Source organism: Macrotis lagotis, chromosome 1, assembly GCF_037893015.1.
Source record: "Macrotis lagotis isolate mMagLag1 chromosome 1, bilby.v1.9.chrom.fasta, whole genome shotgun sequence".
In the NCBI taxonomy this organism is placed as follows: domain Eukaryota; kingdom Metazoa; phylum Chordata; class Mammalia; order Peramelemorphia; family Peramelidae; genus Macrotis; species Macrotis lagotis.
Genome location: NC_133658.1, coordinates 924,292,352 through 924,310,567, shown reverse-complemented (window position 1 = coordinate 924,310,567; position 18,216 = coordinate 924,292,352). Strand labels below are relative to the sequence as shown.

The 18,216-nt window shown below is 36.9% G+C and overlaps 1 pseudogene; it reads right to left on the bottom strand.

The window, feature by feature from the left end:
* Positions 1-11,347: 11,347 nt before the first annotated feature.
* On the bottom strand, positions 11,348-15,146 carry LOC141509815 (vesicle transport protein SEC20 pseudogene; annotated as a pseudogene).
* Positions 15,147-18,216: the final 3,070 nt, after the last annotated feature.

Sequence of the window (18,216 nt, the reverse complement as noted above, 5' to 3'; positions counted from 1 at the left end):
AAAGTGTCTTATATACAACATAATTTTGCTATCTCTAATATTTTACTTTTCTACTCAAGGATATGATTTCTCTCTCAACACACTCAATTTCAATCAATATATAGCACAGAAAAAAATAAAAAAGAATGTGCCTTCATAACATTTTATTCCAGAAGACAAGGAATTGGAGTTACTAAACTATTTTATTACCTAGACAATGGGGAACACTTGGACTATTGGGGATATTCCAAGGTTGATGGGACAGTGAATGATCTTATGGAGGGTAGACTAAAAAACTGTACAACATTCTTGCTTCATAGGGCATTTTTTATTTTTTCTGTATCTCTATCTAGCTCTATAGAAATAGTACCTGAATTCAAATCCGCGTCTCAGACACTTAATAATTACTTATCTGTGTGGCCTTGGGCAAACCACTTAACCCCGTTCACCTTGTAAAAAAAAAACCCTAAAAAAAAGAGTTTGTTCTTAATACCCCACAAAACTAACAAAATTGATAGATAAGCTTTGAAATAATCTTATGGCAAGTAAGAGGTGAGAGAAAATCCATATAACAAGTTAAACATGTAAAATCACAATTCCAGAATAAATAAAAATAGGCATCACTATCTATTCTGCATAATTGTATGCCAAAGTAAAAAAAAACACATGAAATAAGAGCTTGCTTAAAAATGCAAAATATTCAAAGATCAAGAACACTAAAGAAAAATCTAATATGATCTATTCTCAGAAAGAATAGCTTAGATGAATTATAAATGTGAATTAAAAGGGGGGGGGAAGCTCCCAGTTGTGAGGAATTTACCAAAGAATTCTATAAAATTTTAAAAGAAGATATCCTATATGTAACATTAAAATTATTTTCAGTTTGTGAAAAAGAAAACACTAGCAAACTCTTTCTATATGGCCAATATATTTGCAACTATATTAGACTATAATATATATTTATATAATATTGAATATATTATATTTTCAAATAAATGAAGACTAAATCAACAAAAGATCACTGTGGGCCCAAATCATTAACAAATATCAATTTTGGGGGCAGCTAGGTGGCACAGTGGATAGAGCACTAGTCCTGGAGTGAGGAGGACCTGAGTTCAAATTAAACCTCAGACACTTAATACTTATGGAGCTGTGTGACCTTTGACAAGTCATTTAACCCCATTGCCTTGCAAAAAACAAAAGATAAAAAAGACCAAATATTGATTATTAAAATTTAAATGAAATCCTGTCAAGACTAAAATAATTTGAAAAAAGATTTAAAAGTTTATTACATCAAGTTACATTTCTATTAGGGATTCAAAGATCTTACAGCATTAGGGAGAAATCAATATCAAAGATCGCTTTGTCAACAGAAGCTTTTGAATCCACAGGATTATTTTAATCTATAGAAAATAAGGTTTTGAAAATAATAAATTATTCTTTTAAACCAAATACCCAAAATAATCATAAATGGGTGTTTTTAATGTGATCAAAAACAACAAAGCTAAAACCTAAGCCAAGCATATGTAATGAGGATGATATCAGAAACTTTATACCAATAAATGTAGGAATAAAATAGGGATGCCTTTTTCCTTTATTATTCATTGTAATTTTAGAAATGCTAATAGTAGCAGTAAGATAAAATTGACTTCATGAAAGAATAGATAGGCAAAGAAGAAAAAAAAATCTCTATTTATTGATAACATAATGACTTACCCAGCAAATCTAAGGAATGACAAAGAAATTTACTGAGTTCATAACTTCATCAAAGTGGAAGGCTGCAAAGGAAACATACAATTAATAGCATTTCCTTATGATAGCATCAAGATGCTGTGGGCAGCAAAAAAATTTTTAAAATGAAAAAGTTCTATAGTAAAAATAATATGTAACCACTCTTATTTTGGTGGCAAAGAAGTGGAAATGAAGGGAATGCCCATCAATTAAGGAATGGCTAAAAAGTTGTGATATGTGATTTTGATGGAATACTAATGTGTTATAAAAAAATAGCAAGCGGTTTGAGTTCAGAAAAACCAAGAAACTGATGCAAGAATTGATATGTGCCATGATTCAAAATGAAATAAGTAAAACCCGAAGAACATTGTACATAGAAACAGCAATATTTCATTATTAGGTGTGAAGTACTTAGCTATTCTGAGAAATACAATAGTTCAAGAAAATTCTGAGGGATTTAGGAAAAATGCTAGCCACCTTCAGAAAAAAAAGAACTGATGGATACTGAAATCAAATCAAAGCATACCTTTTTAGCCTTTGCTTATTTTTTCATTTTTTGGATGGGGCAGTGTTTTTTTTTTTACAACTTAACTAAGATGGAAATTTGATTTGTATGACTGTTTTTGTATTCTCTACAACAAATATCTTGTCTTCTCATGGCAGGGAAAAGATTTGGAGGAAGAGAAATAATTGGAACCCAAAGTTATGAAAGACAAATGTTAAAAATTATTTTTCCTTGTAATTGAAAAAAAAGTATCGAAAAAGGTTATAAAGAAAATAAGAGAAAAGGAAATTCCATTTAAAACAACTGCAAAGTACATTAAATATAGGCAAGTCAATCCATCAAAATACATTCAGTAGGAAGTATAAAATTGAAAACACCAAGGAGTCAAGATAACTAGATGCTCAGATGATGAAATCTCAATGTAGACTTAGAAATCCGTAAAGACATTCTATAATACTTTCTGGTGTGATGCAAAGGAGAACTGGGGTGCATTCAAAAGGCATTATGATAAGCCCAAGTCTTCCATTATTTGACTTTTTCCTGCTTAGAGCATTCAAGGCAGAAGGCAAAGACAATGCATTTGGAGTCAAGAAACTCCATTATTTTGCAATCTGGACCACCAAAATATAATCAACAAGTGCTTGACCTTGTTTCTTTTATTGTTGTGATAACCATTCTTTCAGGTTTCTAGTCAAAGGATATTAAAGGTGTTTCTGATCTTGTGAGTTTTGAAAGTGAGACATAAGGAGATTGGGTAGATGCGTCCACATGAGGTTTGATAGTCAGCCAATAGAACTGTGAACTCCCAAGCAGTATATACCAATTGCCATTACTATTGTATGGCCAACACATTTCCATTCAGTTGACCATGCAGCATTTGGATGTGATATGAATAATAACAATGCTATCTAGTGAGTATTTAAATCTAAGTCCACTCTAGAAATCAAGGTGGTATAGGAATGTATATTCTTCAGACCTGGACATATATAAAGTTAATTTCCTTTTTAAAACCTTATCAATATGAATTGGTTTTCAATTATAAAAGTAAAAACTTAAATAGTGAAGGAGTATTTATTGATAATACTTATAACATGCCAGTAGAATTAAAATGACTATAACACTAAGATTAATTTATGCTTTTCTTGCTATACCAATCAAATACCCAAAGAGAACTTTATAAACTTAGTTTTTTGACATGCAATTCATTTAAAAGAGTACATTATTTAGAATATCAAAGACAATAATAAATAGTATTGAAAGAAAAGATACACATTTCAAAAAAGATTTCAAATTATATTGTAATATGGCAATTTTTATTTTATTTTATAAAAACTGCCATGAAAACTGGAAAGTAGTTTCTTGAAAATGTGACTTATAGCATTATTTTATGTTATATTCCATCATGATTTCAAAAATGAATATGTGACTTAAATATAGATTAGATATTGCTTATAGTTACAGGTGGAGAATCAATTTTTTAACCAAAAAAGAAATAGAGGTAAGTTCAAATGATACAATAGAGGATTTGATTAAATGAAATTGAAAACTTTTTACACAAAATAAACACATTCAAAATAAAAAAGAGAACTGAACGAGGGGAAAAAATATTCATGTCCTAGATTTTGATAAGCGTTTGGAATTCCAGATCTAAAGACAACTAGGGAAAATATACAAAAATCAATCTCCAATAAAGAAAAGATTAAAGGATATGAAAAATATTTATCAAAAGAATCAAAACTGTCATAAATGTTCAAATTCACTAACCAGAAGAAAAAGGTAAATAAATAAAATGCTGAATTCTCAACTAATGTCAAGCAAATTGGCAATGATATAAAAGGAAATTGTCGATATTGGAAGAGTTGTTGGAAAATAGGTATATGGTTAATACAGAAGATATGATTTTCCATGATAAGACCTTATAGGTTATCTACAGAGAATAAACTGACCCCCCCAGTTCACTTCTGGTGTACAGGGAATTACCAACCCCCAATTCACCCAGATGTATGGGGTGGGGGGATGAGCTGGACTGATCTTATGCACATATTTAAAACAGCTTGAGTATTTAAAAGAACCACTGAATGTCCTTGAAGAGTACTGGTTAGACTCGTAAAGCCATACTTTATTAACACTGCCTATCTTTTCAAGAACTAGCCATTCCTGAATGTAAACACCATAATTCTTGGGGTTCGGGAGCATTGGCTCCCTCCTCGGACAACCTGGAAAATTTGGTTTTATTCCACAAAAAATGGGCAAAAAAAAGGCCTTTCTTTGTTTTCAGGCTATATAAGATCTAATTAGACCTTAGCCTAATTGGAGTCTCACCCATGGAGAGGACTCTTTGCCTGGGACCTTCCGGATCAGGACTCTGGAAACTATACCAGGGGTCTTCCCAGACACTGCTGGTGCTCTCCCAAATTAGTGATGTTTTCTCTAAATGTTTATGTTTATGTAGGCTTTGCTTTTTTATTATACATTTTATATTATTGCATATTATATACATATTTTATTTTATATTTTACATTCATATATTATAGAATATATTCTTATAATAGTATAATATATATATTTTTGATATATGTATCATATATATATATATATATATATTTCAAGGCACCAGACTTATTGATTGCTTTTGCTGTAAAAGTGATTCATTTCTACCTGTTTTATAATCACTTTATTAAATACACTTTTGAGTTTTGTTAGTGCAAACTTGTCATTTTACAGGAGTGAATAGAAACTAGCACACATTAATCAAACAATAGGTATGATGATGCATTGTTGGTGGAGCTGCAAATAGACACAATCATTTTGGAAAATTGACTAAAATGTCTTTGTTCTTTGACCAAGAGTTTTCATTCCTAGGCTTATGTGTCAAGGAAGTCATCAACAACAATAAAATCTCCTTGTATGCTACTGTTAATTACTAAATATGATTCTTTTTTTTTTTTTCAGTCCTCAGCTTCAACATATCTTCTGGATTTTACACTGTTGGGCACCCTCTTCTCTCTTTTTATTCTCCTTCTTCCTCCTGGTTTTCCTTCTACCTCTCTGACTATTGTCAAAGTGAAATTTCTAAAATATTCTATTTCTAATCAAAAATTGCTTTCTCCTTTAGGGATGTTAGCCTCCGTCCTTCTCAAGTCTGTATATTTCGAAGTATAAATCCAAATATTGACTTTGTCTATGAGAAACAGCCTGGTCCTCCTCTTATTGCATCTACAAATTTATCTTTCACAATTTGCCAATGATTAGAAAAGTCATAAATAAATTATTATACTTATGACATTTTAGAAAGGGAAAAATCCCCAATGTTTTATATTCTATAACAAATCTGAAAACCACATAATATATCAAATCAGAAAAGGAAACAGTAGTCCTGTTCTAATTGGATATTTGTCAGTTTTGGCATAGAACAGGCCTTATAAATGGATAAAATTATCATAAAGTAATCATTGATACCTTTATATAATAATGTGTAACCTAATTGGATTACCACAAAAGTTTGTGACTCTTCTTGAGATTTTTATGGAATACTCTCCTTTCATTAAGTTCTTAGTAAACATCTTTAGTAATGTTTTCTACCTACAGGTTTCTAGGCAAATCTTAGAGAATAAATATTCTTCTATTACCTAACCTTTTCTTTATTTCATTTTCAGCCCCAAATAATTAAGACTGATGCTATCCATATCATTTGCTGAGAGAGAGAGAGAGAGAGAGAGAGAGAGAGAGAGAGAGAGAGAGAGAGAGAGAGAACTCAGTCATAGCAAAGAAAGACAGGGACTTATTTCCTGCGTTGCTTTCTTCTCAATCTTTTTCAGATTTTATTTTTTAATTTATGGAATAAAACAAATATTTCTATAACAATGCAATAAAAAAGGCAATTGCTTTAGAAACTTCTTCTGTCACAACTTCCCATTCTTTTAAATATCATGTAAAGATGGCTACCATTAGACATAAAATGGTATGTGTGAATGTGTGCATATGTCTATATAATTATTCTATTTATCTATTCTTTCCCCAGATAAAGATAGTAACTTTCTTCATAGGTTCTTCAGAGTTAACAAAGGCACTTTTAATAGTCAAAATAACTAATTCATTCAAAGATATTTTTAGGTGACACAGTGGATAGAGCACTGCTCTTGGAGTCAGGAGGACAGGAGTTGGCATCTGACCTCAGACATTTGATTCTTACTAGCTTGTGTTCTTTGGCAAGTCATTTCACCCTGATTTCCTGAAATTCAGGGCCATCTCCAGTTTTCCTGATCCATGTCTGGTCACTGGACGCAGATGTCTCTGGAATCCAGTTCATGTGTTCATCATGGCATCACCTCCCTGATGGCATGGTCTTCTTTGAAAATGAAGGAAAAGCATTTTATTCTTGTGCACAATATGCTCTTGCATCTGATCATTTCACACTTCATTATTTGTGGCAGATCTTTCAATGTCTTCCTAAAATCAATGAGTTAATCATTTATTATAGAGTAGTAGTATTCCATCAGTTATATGTCACAATTTGTTCAACCCCCACCTTCTTCCTCTTTTGTAAAATGAATTTGCGAGAGTCAGAAGTGAGATGGATGTATAACTGCTATCAGGGACAATGACAAGAACAAGAGTCCCTCCTGTCAAGGAATTGACATCCTTTTCAAGGGGGACCACCAAGAGTGAGAGGCCATGCACCATACACCTTACAGGAGCAACATCATTTTAGAAACTGTCCTCTATTTAATCCATAGACTTATACACCTCATGCTTCTTGGTATTCTAAAATAACCCTTTCTGCCTCTGCTCTTGCAGCTAAGATAATAAATAAATTTGTTCTAGAAGCATTCGGTGAGTTGAGTCAGAAAGATCTGATACCTGGGGATTCTGGGAGGCAGACCTCCAGATGGAAGAACCTGCCTGTGCTAAGGACTCAGAGAATGGGGCTTGGAAGCAACACAAGGGAATGTCGCTGGAACAGAGACTACGTGAAAAGAAGTAACATCATAATCATCCCTTATTTAGCACTTTAAGATTTGTACAACTTATACAATTAAGATTTTATATATGTATATTTGCATAAATGTATATTCTTATTTGATTCTCATAACTACCCTGGGAGATAGGTGAAATCATGATCCTTATTTATTCAGAGGAGGACCTAAGGATGGCTGTGGCCCAGTAATTTGCCCAGGTTACAAAGCTAGTAAATTTTTGAGACAGGATGATGAATTCATGCATTTCTGACTCCAAGTTCAGCATGCTTAGGGATAATGCCCCCTAGTCCACCATCCTGCAAAGGATAGATGGAGCAATAATGGAAAAGGTGAATGAAATATAAGGTCTCCTGTTTCATTACCACCTCCAGAGAGGTTAATGAACACAGGGATAGCACAGAACCAGGGCTCCAGTGGGTAGCTCCAGAGAGAGCAACGAAAATATCTAGGTTATGAAGAGTTCCCAAAATTCATCAATGAACTAATAATCACTGATTAAGCACCTACTGTGTATGCTAGACATAGGTGCTGAGGATGCAGAAGCAAAAAAGGAAAGATAATCTTGCTTCTATTCGCTAGGGCGAAATACCATGATACACCTGTGAGGTGGCCAAAATCTTTTTTTAAAAAGAATATAGACAGTTTAGCGGAAGGGACAGGTTGTCACATAACCAGGTTTCAAACCCACCTGTCTGGCTGGTCTTCCATGGGACCTAGAGAGCCCAGACTGCTCCATGCCATACTCCCTCCATGTAGTCTTCTTACCTGGGGAGCAATTATTATTGCCATCACCATACTCAGCATCTTGCTTATTCCACCTTTGCTGGAATATCAACTGTAGAACTTTAAGTAGGTCATTTCACCTCAAACCAAAAAGCTTTATATCTTATTTCATTTTCACAAAACCCTAGAAAAGTGTTTGTATTATCCTTATTTTATAGAAGAGGAAACTGAGCCAGAAGTGATGCAATTGACTCAGGGTTATAGAGCTATTAAGTATCTGAGGTTGAATTTGAACTCATCTTCCTGACTCCAGACCTTCCTCATGCACAGTCAGGATTGTGGGGGGTAAGGGAGTAAGGACCTTCTCCAGATCCCAGAGCCCATGCCTGGGCCCTGAACTACTATGATTCCAATACTTCTGGGAACTCCAGGGTGAGTGGATGGACCTCAGATGGCTTGTTGGATGGGTGTTTTGGAGGAGGGCACCAGAATGCTGCACCTGGGCCCTTCCTCTATCTCTGCATGATTCTTACCCTTGCCCAACATCCTGCTACCAGACAATCAGGGCTGAAAACTACTGGTACATCCCAAGATTTTGGGTAGGTGGGGGGAAAGGTATTCCCTCATCTTGTTTCTCTAAAGTATCTAGCTCTGGGTAGAAACCTGCCCACCTCCATACCTACCCCTATAACCACCTCCCCCATATCTGAACTCTCTTTGCCATTTCCATGCTTTAAAATAAGCCCTACCCATCCACACACACACACACACACACACACACACACACACACACACACACGGCAAAATTAGAAGAGGTTCATGAAATTCTCAGGTCTGGAGAGGCTGGTGAACCTATTAAAGGGAGCCTGGTATTTCCAGACATAAATTCCCCTCCACTGAGGTTGCTGTCCAGCATGTCTGAGTCTGAGCATCCTCCACTCCATCATCCTTCAGCAAAACAAGGAAAAATGATCCAAGTGCAAGGGCTGCTTTCTAACTCTACAGAGAAAAATACTAGTTCTGATGGTCTACCTTGGATGCAAAGTGTAACTGCCCAAAGCAAAAAATCAGCATCAGTGAAATACCCCCCCCCCCCCACACACACACAATTCTGACTTCTTTATATGGTCCATCCGTCTTTCCCAGAAAATTGCAGTGTGGTTGAAGGATATGGGGAGACATGAACTTCCTCCAGTAGTAGATGTTTGTAACCCCTCCTCTCTCTCCCTTGATTTTTTCTCCCTCTCTCCATCCATCTAGTCTCTATTTCTGGCTGAAAACCCCTGAATCCATTTCTCTTTTTTTCATTTTGTTGCCCCTAGAGTTCAAACCCTCTGTCAGTTCATACCTGGGGTAATATTATTAAGGTTTCCTATTTTGCTTCTGGGCCTCCAATATCTTTCTTTCCTGTTGGGTGCCAGGGTCTCTAAGCTGTTTGACACAGTCGCAGCAAGAAGACTCAAGGCAGTCACACTGCCTGATGGAACAACATTTCCTTCTTCAATATATATAGGAATTTCATGCATTCCAATATTTATAGGTTTATTATTGATTACAATATTTACTCACCCTAATACTGAAATGACTATAAAACAAGGATTTCAGAAAAATTCCTTGAACAAAAGAGATTGTGAACGCTGTCCAAATTTAACAGGACTGCCTCTCCCTGAGGCATACAAAAGGCTTCAACATTATGAAATCTCTGGAAAACCCAGCACTGGGAATTCCAAGGAGATACCAGAATATATATAGGGAAAACAGATACAAGATGGGTCAGATAGAATTCCAGGGAAATTAATACTTTTGCCCCCCTTATCATACACAGAAATATATAAAAAAGATGGCGAGAAAATACTACAGGTGACCGATATGTGAACTCCAGCAGCCTTAGTTTCATGGGAAAGAATAAAAAAGTCACAGAAACTGTGGCTTCCACCAATTAGGCTAGAAAGAAAAATTGGTTATTGTAAGAGTGGGTGGACAATCATAAAGACCCTCACTACAGACTGTTAAGGAAGTGTATCAAAAAACATTAACTACATAAAAAATATAAAAACTTTCCATTAAAAGAATTCCTTAATTAATAACTCTAAATGAATTAACAATTATACAATGTAGTAATAAATATGGTAACAGACAGGTCAAGGTCCTCGTGGTCTGAGTAGGGATAAGAAATTAATTAACTCTATGATTATTACTTAAACTTGTAATCACATGATCCAACTTGTAACCATATGAACTATATGATTGTTGATGAATATTGCACACTCTTGTAACCAAGGAAATGATCTCAGCTTGCTCGCTTGAAACATACAGGATTCTGAAACTATAAAAATAAATCCAAGCAGCTGGCAGTCAGTCAACCTGCTCCTGCCTTTACCCACTTGTTGACTCAACTCATTTCACTGACTCTATCCCTTTTGTCAGGTTCCAAGGACCCCGTGGAGGCTGGACCCCCACACTTTTCCACCAAATTTGCCATAGAGTAGTTAAAAGATCATGTGTTTTTATTACAGAGCAGAAGAACTAAACCCAGAAGCAATTCCTCTCCTCCCCAAAACTTCCAGAGAGAAGCCCACAGTGCACAGTTAACCCACAGAACATGAACATACTCATGGTCGACATGACATGGTCACCAGTCCAGGCGTTGACAAGGAGTCCTTGAGCCAAGTTTTAGCTGTGGTAGAGGAGCAGAGAGATCAGGGTTCTTCAGTGTCTTTGAAAGAATGTGTGTGAGATGCTTATTTTAAGACTTGAAGATCTGAGGGGAAGAGCCACATGATGACTGTGTGGAAAAGGAGGTGGAGGTGGGAAGTGGGCTGTCTAGACCTAACTGCTTTAGGGGGCAATGGAGGAGCCTATTCTTCTCCTCCCTATCACTTTGGGAGAGATATATGGTTTTTAGTTTAGAGGCTCCTATGGTAAGATGACAGTCAACAGGCAAGGAACATGTATTGAGAGAGGATAGAGAAAATTCAGTGATTCTATGAGATGACAAGACATATAAGAACAAAAGACTTACTAATATGAAGGAAATAATAATAAAAAAGCTATCATTTGTATGGTGCCTACTGTGTGTCGGGCATTCTGCTAGGCACTTAATTGGATAATATGTTTGATCCTCATATTAACCCTGGGATGTAGCTGCTACAACTTATCCCCTTTTATAGATGAGGAAACTGAGGCAAATGAAATGTCCAAGATCATAAAGACAGAAAGATTCTGAGATGGGATTTGAACTTGGGTTTACATTTCCCAAATCATGTTTGCTCCACAACGGAAACATATTGACAAACTGGTGACTGATACTGTTCACGGTGTTTAAGTTCTACTCTCCTCTCTCTCTCTCTCTCTCTCTCTCTCTCTCTCTCTCTCTCTCTCTCTCTTTCTATCTCTGTCTCTATCTCTACCTCTGTCTCTGTCTCTATCTCTATCTCTGACTGTCTTTTTCAGTCTCCATCTCTTTATCTTCCTGCCTCTCTTTGTTACTGGAGCTCAGTATTAGGTCCACAAAGAATGAATAAATAGAGCTAATAGGAAGGGTCACCATGATTGCATTTCTTAGTGTTTGGCCAGTTAGAATTCCCTCAGGGACTTCCCTAATGACTTCTTTGTTTACTTTCTTGTCTGTGGAGAATTAAGAAGAAACAATTAGACAGTGCTTGGATCACTCTCTAAGATTAACCCATTAACCCAACTCCTCCAGTATTAACCCAACTCTTCTATTATTTACCCTTTAAAAATATTGTTCATTTAATTTAATAATTGATCAATTGATTATTGTTTGTATATTTAATTATTTGGAGTTCTTTCTGTTTAACCAGTTCAGGATTAAATGTCTTTTGAGTTTTTTTTTCATTAGAATTTATGGATTTTCAGGGCAGCAAGGTGGCACAATGAATAGAGCACCAGCCAGAGCACTCAGGTCGACTTTAGTTCAAATTTGACTTCAGACAATAATTAACCTTGATGTGTGACCTTGAACATGTCTCTTACCAAAAACAACAAAAAAAGGAATTTATGGATGTTCTCTTTTTATTTATACTTTGGAAAGATATGAAAAAATACCAATGGTTGCCTTAGCAACTGTCAGAGATTCATCTACAATTTGATACAGTTAGTCTTCATTAAAATGCCCCTAACCTTTTTCCAGGGACAGCCAATGAATAAAACACTGGTTTTGGAGACAGGAGAACAAGAGTTCTAATCTGGCCTCAGATACTTGATACTTAGTAGCTGTAACCCCGATTGCCTCCCATCCAGGGCCATCTCCAGTTGCCTTGATCCATATCTGGCCACTTTTGGAGGAGAAAGTGAAGCTGGTAACTCAGTACAGCTCCCCCCCCCCCCCCCAATCCAATTCACTTGCTTGTCCTGGCATCACCTCCATGATATCATGGTCTTTTAGAATGAAGGTCAAAACATCATCATCATCACTGACCCCTTTTCAGGTGTAATTGTCAAAATATTGTATCATAATTTTTGATATTTTAAGAGATTTTTTTTCAGATGGAAATTTTTACTAAGCACAATGCTGTTTTCAGTGGTTAATGAACAAACAAATTCATGTCTTCCTGAAGTACTTGCAGTTTTTTTTTTTTTTTTTTTTAGGTTTTCATTGAAAGGCAAATGGGGTTAAGTGGCTTGCCCAAGGCCACACAGCTAGGTCATTATTAAGTGTCTGAGGCCAGATTTGAACTCAGTTACTCCTGACTCCAGGGCCAGTGCTCTATCCACTGTGCCACCTGGCCACCCCAAACTTGCAGTTTTCCAGGCACCAAGACTCTTCTTAATTCTGATGCTACTGAAATCTAAATTTCTTGAGTGCATAGAATATCTAATGTTTGCATCTATGTCTCTACCATTTGCATACATAGCATATGACACATGGCAACCATATGACAAATTCTTATTGAGCTAATGGGATTGGATGGAAAGAGAAAAAAGTCAAACATTAGTTGTTTCAGCCTGGGATAGGGATGGGGTGGAGAGGGTGAGGGCAATGGAAAACTCCAGTGGGTTTTAAATATGCAGGACACCCAGCAAGAAGCAGTAAATAGACCGTCTATTATGGTTTTTTTGTTGTCGTTTTTAAAATCTCCATGTCTGCTGCAGTGCCTCTTCTGTACGTGACTGTGGTTACAGCTCAAGTCTGTTGCCTTTTCTGCAAATGAGAATAATTATACTTGCCCTAGTTGCAACTTGAGATTTGGCTAAGGGAAGTGGTTTATAAACCTGAAGATGTTTTTCTTTAGCCTTTGAATCCCACAGAGGTAGGGAAGAATGAAGGGGATTCTTGCCTCTGCCCACTCCCATTCCAAGTCAGCCTCTTGGGATAGCTAGGTGGCACAGTGGATAAAGCATGGCCCTGGAGTCAAGAGGACCTGAGTTCAAATGTGAAGTCAGAAAGTTAATAATGACCTAGCTGTGTGGCCTTGGGCAAGTCACAACCCCATAACATGACACAAACAAAAACAACCAAAATAAACAAAACCGAGTCAACCTCTTGGGAGAAAATTGGAAAAGATCTTCCCTTCACTGCTTCAGTGTCCTTGCACAAATGATTCCTCTCATTATGACCTGGCCTCCAGGAGAGAACATGATCCTGAAAGTCAGGTGGCGGAAAGTTGAGAAAGTCTTGTTAATTCTTCTCAGCAGAAGAGATTATCAGACAATGAGGTTGGTTTTCCTTTCCTGCCCATGCTAGGATTTGGAAATTCCACTTGTAATGGCTGTTGAATGGCAGTGTTTATTAGGACGAGCTCTGGAGGTTAACAGTGATCATTTAATTCTTTACTAAGGCTGAATTCATAGAGATAATCAGTAGGTAATTCAGTCCTTAAGAGTCTAGTCTGTAGTTGTCATTTTCTTTCCAAACAAAAATACCTCCTCTCTAGGAAGTCAGACACTTTGACAATCAAGTGTCCCAGGAAACTAATGCCTGTGGGATTATTAAAAAACAGAACAAAGCAAAACTAACATCTCCTTCTCAACAAGAGCAGAGTCTTTATCCATCTTCTCTTTACAATTTAGGATGGAAAGTCCTTGTGACTCCAACATAAAACAAAAAGCTTTAATTTCATAATATTTCTAAATTTATAGGCATACAAAATACAGTAGCTAGAAGAGAGCAAGAACAAGAGAAATAAACAGTTTGTAAGTGCTCTTCAGTTGTACTTTGTGATGAACTTTTGTCACAACTGGATGGTGCCTGATATGGATTTAAATTCTTCATTCATATTGGATGCTTCAAGGAGAACTTACTAAAATTTGTCTTGCTTCTTCACTTTGGCTAGCCTGCTGAGCCATCACTCCCCTCCTACCCATCAAGCATTCTGTAATCTTTCTGGAAGGAGGCCCCAGGCTTTCCTTAATTGTTTGTCCTCAACTTCATATCACTTCTTTGAAGAAATTCTACCTTTTCAAAATGGTCCTTTGGAAATTGACAAGCAAGATTTGCTTTCTTCCATAGAGTCGGATTACTGAGCATCTCCTTTCTGGGATTCTCAATTTCCTAGAGCAGATTCTCAGATTCTTCATCCTCTTTTTAAGTCATCTGTTCAAGGTCCTGTATTCTGAGTTGAAAATGGTGAAACTTCTCCTTCCCTTTGGCATTTTTTTTTCTGTAAATAATCCCAGATATTTAGGATAAATGCTTTAACCTTCAAGTGGAGATAACAGTCTCATGGTAACACATCTGGACATGGGCATCTATGGTAATCGCCATTCTCAGGACCAGTTCCAAGATGTTGTCAATAGCTCTTCTTTATTTTTTAGGTTTTTTTACAAGGCAAATGGGGTTAAGTGGCTTGCCCAAGGCCACACAACTAGGCAATTATTGATTGTCTGAGGTTGGATTTGAACTCAGCTACTTCTGACTCCAGGGCCGGTGCTCTATCCACTGTGCCACCTAGCCTCCCTAATAGCTCTTCTTTTAAAAAAATTATTTATTTTGTTACATATCTTCAGTTACATGCAATTAAAAAGCAACATTTTATAGAATTGAAAAATATATATTTTTCTAGTGGTAAACATGAACAAATTTAAAGAGAAAGATGCTAGAAAGGATTGCGGGATAGCAAATATAGGAGTAGACATTGGAGGAAAAAGAACATTGAGAAATGGAATTGGAATATCAGAATCACTAGGATGAATGTTATTATTGATTGGGGATTATGTTACTCGGAGAATAAATTCCAGTGATTTTCATTGTTAATCGGATTTGTCATCGGGGTAGAGTCGTCTCATGGTGTCACGGAACATTCAGTGCCTAGACAATGGGATGTAGATGGCTTTTCCTTAAAGCAAAAAAGACAGCTGCAATGGATGTAGAGAAATCTGGAGAGAGTTCCTGGAGTTCAATGGAATGAATGCTTAGGGATGTGAAGAAACTCCCCTCCTTTGACTATGGAGTTATCAGTGACAGGAGAGATTGTCTAGATCATGATGCAATGGTCATTCAGTGAATTTAGGAAACGTCTTTCCTGTGGGTCCTTTCACTGGCCTTTGTTTCACCAGGAATCATCTCAAGATCATTGAATCCCATGATTTAGAGTCAGGTAGAATCCCTGAGTATATTTTAGTGATCAAAAGAGAGATTTTTTACAACAGAGCAATCTGATTAAGACCAGCTTTGTCCATCACCATAGATATCTTGAACTGCCAATGGCCAATGAGATTGGTCCAGAATCAAGACAATGGACCGCATCTCATTTGGGTAGCTGTCTTAAATTTTAATGATCAAATCCACAGTCTAATAATCAAGATGCAAAGACATTTCAGTGGCTATCTAGTCCAACCCACATCCCAGAGGAAATCTTATCTTCTTGGTAATACCCTAGTTCTCTTTCTCTGTGTCCAGGCACTGTCCTTTCACTGAAATAGTGAGTTCACAATTGTTGAGTACACAACCCTTTTATGCTCCCTACCATGCTTTACAATGGCTTCATCCCAAAGGAATGAACCCAATAAGTCAATTTTCACAGTTTGTTCAGAGGATGTAAAATTCAATGTACTTGGGGGAAAAATGATTGGAATATGGAAAGAGGAAGCAAGAGATCTTTGAAATGTGACTTCAGCCCCCAGGCAAGGGCAGAATAGAATTTAGAACTAAAAGTTGCCTCAGAAATTTTGATAATTCAAATCCATCATTTAACCAAGGGCAAAGGGAAAATTCAAAACAAACTTGAAAAGATAGAAAAAGATGGTGTCTGGATTTAAATCCAAGACTTCCTAACATTGGTTTAGTAGCTTCTAGCCCCATGCACTAAAACAAATGGCCTTGAAAGGAATGTGAGCATGTCCTTGAGGTGGGAAAGGAGACTGAGAAAGGGAAGTAAGATCAAAGAAGGTTGTATACTTGCCCCCTATGAGGGTCAGGAATGATTGGAGGTCACAGGCCCTCTATCAGTAGTTTTATATAGGAAATGGTGGGGCCTGTTTTCTGTCTACCACATACTGAGCCCAAACTCCAGATATGTTTGACCCTTTTGACCATGTAGCTAAGACCAATTAACAGAGGGAATGACTGGTGTTCAGCCATACCCTTCACAATCACCTTTTTCATTTTTCTTGTGAGTGTAAGGGGCTAGGGTTAGAGCTGGAGTGGAGAGGGGCTTGGGGATGGATCATAGTTTGCTAAGCTCTGGGAGAAAGAGAAGCTAGTGGGGGCTGCTGGTGGGATATCCAATAGCACAGAATCTAGGCTTCTTTTAATGGAAGAGTGATAATGAGTAGGGTGGAGGAGAAGTAATGTTCTGAGACCTGTTTCTCCTGTAGGTCCTCTCACAGAACTATGTCTTGATCAGAGCATCAAGGAAAGGAAAAGAGTCCTTTCTCCCATCTCTCCTACCCTTCTTCCTCAAGGTTCTGAATTGAGACTCCCTCTCACTAAAGCTGAGGAGTAGAATGGAAGGGAAATCCTTTCTGGGCTGGCAAGGGCTACTCTGGGAGAATCTTAAAGAGCTCCAGAAAAAAAGACTCGCTTCCTTGTATATCTTCAAGGACAAGAAATTCAGAGAAAAAGGGGATGTTTCCAGGCTGGAGAATGAATTATTTCTCAGGAGTGTGGGAGCTGTTGGCAAAGACTCACGGCCCCCTTGGTGGGCAGGGTTCAGGGAAGTCTGTGACAAGTGTTACAATAGTGCAAGAAAAACAAGAATAAAAGTAACAGCAATAATAACTCACGCTTATAGGTTGATTTCTGGGTGTCAGAGTACATTCCTCACAACATTCTTGAAGGGCAATTTGGGGGTGACAAGAAAAAGGGCATCAAGATAAAGCAGTTGAGGCATTAGAGGAGGAAGACAAGCCTTGGTGGGTTTGTTTGTTGGTTTTTTGTTTATTTATTTTATTGGGTTTTTCGGTCCTTCATTCTTAAAGAAGACCATGACAAGCACATGGATTGGATTTGAGTGAGAGGGTGCTATGTTAAGTCATCAGCCTCACTTTCTCCTCCACAGCCACCTGGATCCAGTGACCAGATATGTATCAGGATGATTGGAGATGGCCTGAATGCAAAGCAGTCAAGGTTAAGTGACTTGCCCAAGGTCACACAGCTAGTAAGTGGCAAATGTCTGAGGACAGATTCAAACCCTCATCCTCATGATTCCAAGGCCAGTGCTCTATCCACTGCATCACCTAACTGTGGTTAGTTCTCACAACTGAGCCCCAAAGCCCTCACTGGGAGCTTGCCTTAGCCCATTCTCATTATAATAATAGCTTATATAGTACTTTGAGGATTGCAAAATCGCTTTACAAATATTACCTTATTTTATCCTCACCTAAGAAGTGGATGTTTTGTTATGTGCATTTTACAGATGAAGAAAACTAAGGCAGAGAATGATTAGATCACTTTTCCAGTGTTACACAGTTAATAAGCACCCAAGCCATATTTGAATTCAGGTCTTTCTGACTCCAGGTTTTTTTTTTTTTATTAGATATGTATTAAGTGCTTCCTCCATGCTAGTCATTGTGCAGTGAAAAGAAAGGAAGTGAGACTTTGGTTTGTTAGGCTTGATCTCATGACTTCCCATCTCTGCCAGCAAGTTGTCAAACTAAAGAATTGTAATTTTAACTAATTTCAACTCTGCTTATTTTAATAATGTACAAAACCTCAAAGGATATAAACAGACAGTTTTCATATGAAGAAATTAAAGCTATATATAATCATGTGAAAAAATGCTCCAAATCATTGTTGATTAGAGAAATGCAAATTAAAACCACTTTTAGGGATCATCTCATACCTATCAGATTGACTAAGTTGACAAAAAAGGTAAAATGATCAATGTTGGAGAGGTT